The 10,328-nt window shown below is 37.2% G+C and overlaps 1 non-coding gene across 1 annotated transcript; it reads right to left on the bottom strand.

Moving 5' to 3' along the window:
- Positions 1 to 5,158: 5,158 nt before the first annotated feature.
- Positions 5,159 to 5,265, bottom strand: LOC131183535 (small nucleolar RNA R71). Its single transcript, XR_009151584.1, has one exon. It is a non-coding gene; the product is annotated as a small nucleolar RNA R71 (small nucleolar RNA).
- Positions 5,266 to 10,328: the final 5,063 nt, after the last annotated feature.

Genomic DNA, 10,328 nt, shown 5'->3' with positions numbered 1-10,328 from the left:
TTAAAGATTATATTCATTGATATGATTTATAAAAATGCATTGACAATAGTAAACTCCATGTGCTTGTCATAAATGTCACTGGTTCGGCCTACTTATCATGAATAAGTGCCTATCATGTTTGTTATATGGCATGAGACTCACCATTCCATCTTATTTATATCTCATATAAATACATTGGGAACAATAATGAATACAATATTTCTGGATAAGTCATGTCCTTATTTTGAAGTATCCTCGATTGTGAACCAATTTATGATACTTTGTGCTAGAAATAATGTCACTCATATTCTTAACAACTTAAGAATAGAATTTTTAACAAAATATCAATGGACCTTTTCTATTACACATAAATATGTTATGTAAATGGAAAAGTGAAAATGCCTTTTATTAATAAAATATGAATAAGATACATACTAAAGGATATGCTCTAGGGCATACTTCTAACATTTCTTGCAGTAAATGATTTCTCTAAATCATTTCAGGCATCTCATAAACCATGGTTGACACCTAGCATAGTATGCCATGCCCACCCAATCAGTAATAAGGAATACCTTAAATGAACATTTAATCATATGTTACCATGCACTAGAATCTCTCCGTTACAAAATCCCAATTTGAGCTGGAGTCATGGTTAATGTCAAACCCCACTTGCTATGAACATTATGTTCTCTTTTAATTTCAGTTCTTGATTAATTAGATTTTCTTGTCAGAAACTCATTTCTGACTAAATCTGTCTATGCTGGCTAGGAACTTGAAACATCAAGAATAATTAAATGAACATAGGATTTTATCCCTATTTACTTAGGGTAACGGATTCCATCTTGATCAACACCTATCTCCATATATAACTAGTAGGAGCCAACACATGCTGATACACTTGAATTGTATAGATGTTTTTAAGCACATTTGTATTCTAAATCATAGCATTTAGGCAAGTATTTTCATGCATAGTAATTGATTTCATCAGTTTTCATAAATTCTATTGCCAAGCCCTTAATTCCATATTTTCTGCATTATTTTAGGTGTTTGGGTGAAGCCCAAAAGGATGAGAGTGTTAGTAGTATGCCCTAGAGCATATCATTTAGTATGTATCTTGTACATAATTTATTAATAAAAGGCATTTCCACTTTTCCGTTTACATAATATATTTATGTGTAATAGAAAAGGTCCATTGATATTTTATTAGAAATATTATTCTTAAGTTGTTAAGAATATGAGTGACAATATTTCTAGCGCGAAGTATCATAAATAGGTTCACAATCGAGGATACTTCATAATAAGGACATGACTTATCCAGAAAGATTGTATTCATGTTTGTTCCCAAGTTATTTATATGAGATATAAATAAGATGAAATGGTGAGTCTCATGCCATATAACAAACATGATAGGCACTTATAAATGTTAAGTAGGCTGAACCAGTGACACTTATGACAAGCACATGGAGTTTACTCTTGTCAATGTTTTGTCATAAATCATATCAGTGCATATAATCTTTAGACCTGAGATAGCACAGTTATCTTGTATATAGGTAGTTTGAGTTTGATCGCTTTCATACTTGTACTGTATGGGTATATGGGCATGTGTTGGCTCTACTAGTTATATATGGAGGTAGGTGTTGATCAAGATGGAATCTGCCTCTAAGTAAATAGAGATAAAATCCTATGTTCATTTAATTGTTCTTGATGTTTCAAGTTCCTGGCCAGGACAGATAGATTTATTCAGAAAAGAGTTTCTGATGAGAAAAATCTTTTTAATCAAGAACTGGAATTAAAAGAGAACATAATATTCATAGCAAATGGAGTTTGACATAAACCATGACTCCAGCTTGAGTTAGGATTTTGTAACAGAGAGATTCTAGTGTATGGTAACATATGATTATAGGTTCATTTAAGGTAAACCTTATTACTAATTGGGTGGCTATGGCATGCTATGCTAGGTGTTAACCATGGTCTATGAGGTTCATAAAATGATTTAGAGAAATCATTTATGGTAAGAAAGAGTTCTGATGATATTAAGAGTTGATATCATGTCTCATTGCCAATTAGTGATGAGCCTAGTAAGTCACACACATACACAAGTTATCACCTAATTAAATATGATTTAATTAATTAATTGAAGAGTTTAAATTGATTAATTAAATAGGTTTGGTTTGCAATTAGATTGCAAAGTCCCTAGCATGACTTGAAACCAAATATAGATTATTGGATGTATAATATAAGTTAAATTTATATTTAAAGTGTTTAAATATGAATTTAATTAATGAAAAATTAATTAATAGAGATTAATTAATTAATTTATATTTGATATAAATTAATTAGAAGAAGAAAATAATTATTTTGGGTTAAGAACTCAAAATTAAGACACAGGGGCATTTTGGTCATTTCACAGTGTGACACGTGGTATCATGAGATGATGACACATGGGATTACACATAAGCTTGCCAAATGTTTTTTAATCATGTAAGATGATTAAAATCAAGATTAAATATAGGTTTGACACTTGGCACAATGTGATTGGGTCACTTAAACCTAGAGCTAATCAAAGGGTGACATGTGGCAAGGGTTTAATGTGTTAACCTAGCTATATAAGTGTTGTTATGAGAAAAATAAAACACAACCAGCAGCCACACTCCTTTGTCACGCCACTTTGAGGGTTTTTATCTCTTCTTCTTCATCTCTTATCAATTAAAAGAGATTAGCCATCAATCTCTTGAATTAAGAACACTAGGAATTGTTTCTAGTGTCCTGTTTACATCTCTAATCTCTTAAAAGGCAGAACTTGAATTTCTAATTAATAGAAAAGGCTTTAGAAGCTGTTCAAGGGCTGCCATAGGTGTTCTTGGTATGGACAAGCTAGAAGGACAACATCTGGTGTCCTGAAGACGAATCTCAAAGGCGCAGACACGCTACAGTGCATCAAGAGGTTAGTGTAATCGTTCTTGATTTAATCTAGGGTTCTAAAATTAATCTGATTAATTTTAAAATCTTAAATGGCAAATACAGATCCAAAAACATATTAAAAGAGTTTTAATATGTTGTTTATCATTGAAATCAAATAGATAAAAATAAATCTTGCATGATGCATGTGACCCTAGGTGAAAATTTTTGAATTCAATGGTATAAACTTGTGTTTTTCACGCTTCCGTTCCTTCAGGGAGTGCAAAGGAAAGCTTAGAGAGGTTAAAAGACAAAGAATTGCTGCTGATAAAAAGTACACGGGTCATGTAAGTAGACCCGTGTAATCTGCAGGGACCCGTGTAAGTCTCTGCCAGGCGCAAGCTTGAAGAACCTTATGGGAACAATAGTACAAGGTCCGTGTAATTAGGCTCGTGTAGTTGGCACAAACCTGTGTAACTTTCTGGGCCAAAACAAGACCACGCGATTCTCCTCCAGCAAGTTACACGGCCCTACTTTGCGGGACCCGTGCAGTGACACACGAGCCATGTACTATGATACAGCCTATTTTCTGACTCGAATTCCCCTCCTGTTTTCTGATTCGAATGAGACTCCTAAAGCCTTTTGGACTCAAAATGACCTAACCCTAGAGCAACCAATATAAATAGAAAAGAAAACATCATGAAAGGGGGTCGGTCACTATCATCGGGACTGCTGCTGAAGGTTGCTATTGTCGGACTTTACATCAGTACCAAAAGAAGTTTTCCAGCTGAAGCTCCACAAGATCAAAGCTGCAAACTCTCTTTGGTTCCTTCGTTTCATCTCCTTAGACAGATTTTTATTATTTTATTTCTTCTACATAACTCTCTTTTTATTATTTTTACTTTTTATCATGACATTTGCTGAGCTTACCATGAGTGAGTAGTTTTCTTATTCTGGATTTGGGAGAGTAGCTCTTGTAATTATTATTATGGATGAACACTGAGTTTTATTTATTGGATTTGAGATTCGTTTCTTGATTTAATTTCTTACGATCTTAATGCATGCTACGTGTTGGTGCCCACTTTGTTATGATTGTAGATGTTAATTGAAGGACTGAAAGGTGAAGATTAACATTAGAAAATCAAGATCTTGAACCTAGGAATTCTGGCCTAGACATAGGCTGATACCTTTGGGGAACCTAAAAATTAGTTAAAGGTCTTAAAGGATTTTAATTAATTTGATCACCACGAAAGTAGGGTTTGAGTTAATTAGAATACACCCTAGATGCCTTGAGAGAGGATTTAGGAGAACTTAGGACTAATTTCCATCAAGGAAAATGATCTTTAATTCAATAAATAAACCAGATAACATCCCTAGTAAGATTTAAGTGTAAAATCTTAATTCCAGAATTGCTTCAAGTAAATCATTTTGTTTTAAGTTTACCATTTTAGTGTTTAAAGTTAACAAACTTCATTTTCTAAGTATTCGATAGCCTAGACAGTCAAGATTTCTGTGTAGATTGGTACTTGCTAAACAAAATTCCTCATGGGAACGATACTCTACTTATCACTTTATTACTTGTTAGCGATACGTGCACTTGCGGTGATTGCAAAATAGCGAAACAAGTTTTTGGCGCCATTGCCAGGGAGTTTCTGTTTTAGTAATATCAAGTGATAGGCGATTTAGCTGATTTAGGTAATTACATTTATTATTTAATTTTATTTTACTGGTTGTATTTCTTTACTTTTCTTTCAGGTGCTCGATCTGGTATATAACTAGAACAAAGCCAGAAGAAATTTTAGACTGTGATCCAGAAATAGACCAAACTCTAAAAGCCATCAGGAGGGAAAGGAAACATTAAGAGCACGGTCAAGGAAATCCTGAGATCCCAACCATGGCCGATAATAATGACAGACCAAGACTCTTGAGAGATTACGGGGCTCCATCTATCCAAGGATTTCAGCCCAGTGTCACTAGACCCACAGTGGAAGCCAACAACTTTTAATTAAAACTAGCATGGCTCCAAATGATTCAATAAACCCAGTTTGTAGGTTCACCAACAGAGGACCCACACTATCACCTCCAGTGCTTTCTTGCCCTATGTGATACATTCAAGATGCTTGGAGTGTCTGATCAAGCAATAAGACTCATAGCATTCCCATTCTCCCTTCGGAACAGAGCAAGGAAGTGGTTACTTTCTCAATCGGCTGGAACATTCACTACCTGGGAAAACCTCTCTCAAGCTTTTCTAGCAAGGTATTTCCCACCTGCAAAGACTACAAAGCTGAGGCTTGAGCTTAACACCTTTAGACAAAAGAAAGGAGAATCACTCTATGACGCATGGGAAAGATATAAAGACCTGCAGAGGGAATGTCCACACCATGGCATAGAAGATTGGCTATTGGTGCAAAATTTCTATAATGGATTACTACCCTCTACAAGGAGCACAGTTGATTCAGCTGCAGAGGGTGATCTAATGGAGAAAACAGTGCCACAAGCACTTGAACTTCTAGAAAGGGTTGCATACCATAATTATGAGTGGTCAAATGAAAGAGGAAATGCAAGAAGAACTGTAGGGGTCCTGGAAGTAGATGCCCAAAGCATAATAAATGCCCAGTTTGATCAGCTCACAAAGGAACTCGAAAGAATGCAAGCCAATGCAGTTGGTACAAATAGTCAACCTGAGGGCAGCTATGAGGGAGGATACATGAATTCAGAATACATCAATTTCAACGAACCTATAAAACAGATGAACTATGTGAATAATGGAGGAAACTTCAACCAGAGGCAGCCAAACAATCCATATTCAAATACTTACAACCCTGGATGGGGAAACCACCCAAATTTCTCATGGTCCAATCAGCAGAACTAGTCAATAAACAAGCAACAAGGGTACAAACCTCCAGCACCCCCTAGATTTTAGAACAGAGGTCAAAACTTTGCACAGCCACCACTACCTCTCTAACCTCAACAACCTGAACCAAAAATGACCATGGAAACCATGATGGAAGGATTCCTAACATGTAACATCCTCACTTTAGCTAGACCGCACAATCTACTGTTCCGGTGACCAATGTCGGTTCGGGTAGTTAGAATGTTTGAAATTATAAATAGACTAGAGTGAGGAGTTATCAAGTAACTAAATAATGCTCATAAAAGTCAAAGAAAAATTTTAGAAATCAAATACACTAAGGTTAAACGAGCCGAAACACCAGGGATGGGTAACCCGAAAGAGAAGTGACGGTGAAGGCCGTTAGCAGCCCTAGACCAGGGGGAAAAATTATAAAATAATTATTGAGACTCCGGAGAAGGGTCATTGAGGTTCTTATGGCATTATAATGCCAAGAAAATACTTAGAAAAATTTTTCTATTGGTACACACAATTTTGGCTCGGTAAGCCAAACGGAGGGCATTTTGGTCATTTCGTTTTCAGAGATGATTTTTGACCAACTTGTCCATTTATGTAAATGAATTATATGACATAAAATATGAATAAATGTTGTTAAAAATTTAATTGAAATTAAATAGACAAGAAATGGTGAGAAATTGAAAGAAAATGGAATAATGACATCATCATGATGTCATTAAAATTCTCCCAACCAATCCAAGGTTGACACATGGCCTAAGATAATTTAAAAGAGACTTAATGGGCTGGAAAATGAAGAAAAAAAATCAGAAAGCTTCTCCCACCTTCCTTGCCGTCACCCACCTCTTCCATAGCTAAGCATATTCAAGCTTTCCAAAGCTTGATTCACCAATTTCTACCCAACAAAATCATAACCTAGCAACACAAAAAAGTGTTCTTACCTCTTGGCAAGTCTTTTGGGAGCAAAAAGAAAAGGAAAAGAGGAACCCTAGCAAGTGAGAAATCTCACTCCATAAGAGGTTAGTGACCAAAACCTTAAATTTCAATTCAATTTCATGTTTAAGCACTATATTGGTGATTAAATGACAAAGAAACTTGATAAAAGACATTGGTATGCCATCCCTTATTTTTGGCAGCCATGGTTAGGGTTTGATGGTGTTGAGTCTAATGAAGATAAAAGGGTATTAGGGCTGCCCACAATATGTATTTGCTAAGTAGATTGATGAAATAAAGTGAAAATGCATGATTTTGAATTGTTGAGTTAGGGTTTGAGTTGAAGAATGAGATTTGATCTTGTGATGATGGAAGTAGGTTTTAATGGTCAATTAGTGACCATTTGGTTTGGTTTGAACCAGAAATGAAGTGAATTGGGTTGTGGGATTTGAGGTTGGAGTGGCTGCCTTGTGTGACCTGCAGGTTTGGCAGTGAGTCTAGCCTGTTTGGACAGCCATAACTTGAATTGTAGAGGTTCAATTGGTGTTTGGCCAATTGGAAATGAAACTAGACACATAATGGCACAATTTTGATGAAGAAACCATGCCCAGAAAACCAAACCAACTTGACCAAAAGTTTGCCCTAATCCGGGTGACCTGCACTCTGCCTGGGCAAAATTACTAAATGAACAGTGTTTGGTCATTTGGCCATAACTCAATGTAGAAAGGTCCAATTGACCTGAAATGTTACCAGAAACAAGGTGACATATAGACCAACAACTTTCATGAAGAAACCTGACCCAAATTATGACCATAACCTAGTCAAATTGCCAACCAAACTTGAGTCACCAAATCTGGCAGAATCAGTTTTGCCCACAATTTTGGAATCTGCCCAATCCGGCCAGTATGGTATTTAGGTCATAACTTGAGCTACAAAACTCCAAATGGAGTGCTTCAAAAAAGAAATTCATCTAGACAAAATAAGGAACAACTTTCATGTTGATCACTTTTCCAAAATTCCACTGCAAAGATGACTAATGGAACAGTAAAGACAAAGCATGAAACTGAAATTTTTGTCTAATCATCATTAAGCTTAGAGATGGTATTGGCAACCAATACCAACAAGTTAAAAATGCAAAATGTGGTATGTTGATGATATTTAAACTAATTTACCTATTGCGAATGCAAAAGTCAACATTTTAGTTGACCAATGAAGTGAATAGTAATCATAAAAATTCAATTTCAAAGAATTACATAAATGAAAAGTGCTAAATGCCCTAGTAGACCTAATGTGATTGGGTTGGATAGGTTGGCATGCCAATAGGGTTCTATTAGCAGTACTGCGTATGGCTTCATGCCATTTTGTATTTCATGGCTTCCCATGCCATTCTGTGACATAATAGCCTTTGGCTATGATATTGAGTTGTTATACTTGGGTTTAATTCCCGATAATTATTACAGCTTATTAGCTGTTCTGTTGCACACCGGGAGACACAATGTGACCGATGGTGTGATGGTCTGAAGTACTTAGTACCCAAAGCGCTTACCCGCTTTTTCCAAATTGACTAAATTAGGTTACTCGGGCAATGTTAATAAATCTTACCTAACTTAAATCGAATAACACTGCAATAAATATCAGAAACTAAGTCTACCCAGAAATGTAAACATACATTCTGCATAATTTATTTTATATTTTATTTTTTTTTTATTGTCACCACTAAGCAGAATTGCTTAGCGCGTCGCTTTTGCCACGCCAGCAGTATCGAGACTTAGCCGGGAGTCCAAAGAGTCGCATCTTGGGTGAGCCATCATATCTGCACTCAGAGTTCAGAGTCACCTCACATTGCAGTGCATTTGGTAGGATATTAGGCCATTTGAGATATTTTGATATTTTGATATTTTGTATTTCGTAAACTCTTGTTATGTACATTATAAACTCATGTAATTATATTTTTGCTGTAATTATCTATGAACTGTGTTCAGAAATAAATATGAGTATTTCTCATGGAATTTGGTGTGATATGAGATGATTGTAAATTTTGAGATACTGAATTGATTTGAGAAATGGTTGAAAAATGTTGGTGGTTGATTGAGATTGGGATTTTAATTATATTGGAAGTGTTTTTAAACAAGTGCAGAAGAACTGTTTTCCAAATTATATCCGGCACTCTGTCGGATTTTCTATAAAATTTGCAGAAAAATTTAGATTTATCAAAAATTGTAAATAAAAGAATAAAAAGGGATTAATTGAAATTGAAACATGAATTGATGTTCCGACACACTGAGTGGCATAACTTGCTCGGCTACACTGTAGACGGGTAAGGGGTGTCACATTTAGTGGTATCAGAGCCTGGTTTAGGCGTTTCTGGGCCTAGATAGAGTACATACCATTGCATTGCATTTGTAAATGTTAAGGTGACACTTATGCAGTCTGTTTGTCTTCTTATTTTGAATAGGACATGGATCCTGCTTCGCAAAGAGCAGTTGATGAAGAGGTGGAGAGTCATGCTCCACCAAGGGCTGAGTCTGGGGGCAGGGGAGAATCTGCTCCACCATCAGCTGAGGCACTTGCTCATCCACAGTTTGCTCTATTCCAGCAAATGACCGAATTCTATCGGCAAATGATGGGGGCAATTCCACCACCACAACCACAGCCACAACCTCCACCAGCCCCACAGAAGTCCCATTTGGAGAAATTGCGAAAACATGGGGCTGTAGACTTCTTTGGAAAAAGGGAGGATGATCCCATGGCTGCAGAAAATTGGTTGGACAGAACCATCAGAGTACTGAAGCAGCTGAACTGCACCCCTGAGCAGAACCTGGTGGGTGCTGTGTCCCTACTTCAGGATGACTCATATCAATGGTGGGACACAGTAACCAGTGAGGTGCAATCTGAACGGATCACCTGGGAATTCTTCCTTGCAGAGTTCAGGAAGAAATACATTAGCAAAGTGTATTTAGAGGAGAGAAGAAGGGAATTTATCAGTCTGAGATTGAGACAGTTGTCAGTGGCTGAGTATGAGCGTGAGTTTGTCAAACTGAGCCGGTATGGGAGAGAGATAGTCCCTACCGAGGCAGAGAGGTGCAGACGGTTTGAGGAAGGGCTCAATGACAACATCAAAGTCATGATCACAACACTGGAGATTACAGATTTTTCTAAACTGGTGGATGCTGCATCAAAAGTGGAAAGGGTTAGAATCAATGAGCAAAATAGAAGGGAAAGACAGTAGAAAAGAGGTCCGGTCGCCCAAAGTGCATTCTCTCGCTCCCAAAGAAGAAGAGTAAAGGTCCTCCCGCTCGAGTTCAGACCACCACAGGTCGTGGTCGATCTCAGGCCTGCACTACGCTTTACACCTAGGAGAGGCCACCCATACCATCAATGGGCAGCTCAGGGGCGATGTTTAGGGACTAGCCCTGCATCTTCTCGCTTGTCAATACCGCTGGCGGCATTAGGGGAGTGTTGGCGAGTGACCGGTGCATGTTTACGGTGTGGATTGACAGAACACCAGATCAAGAATTGTCCGAAGAGGACTACTACTGTTGCCCCAACACAAACTGACAGGCCTGCTCCTGTACCACAAAGGGGTAGGAAACCTGGTAAACCTAAGACAGCTGGTCCATCACTAAGGCCTGCATCTGAGTTAGCTGAGAGG

The sequence above is a fragment of the Hevea brasiliensis genome, chromosome 9 (assembly GCF_030052815.1).
Source record: "Hevea brasiliensis isolate MT/VB/25A 57/8 chromosome 9, ASM3005281v1, whole genome shotgun sequence".
In the NCBI taxonomy this organism is placed as follows: Eukaryota; Viridiplantae; Streptophyta; class Magnoliopsida; order Malpighiales; family Euphorbiaceae; genus Hevea; species Hevea brasiliensis.
This window is presented reverse-complemented; position numbering and strand designations above follow the sequence as displayed.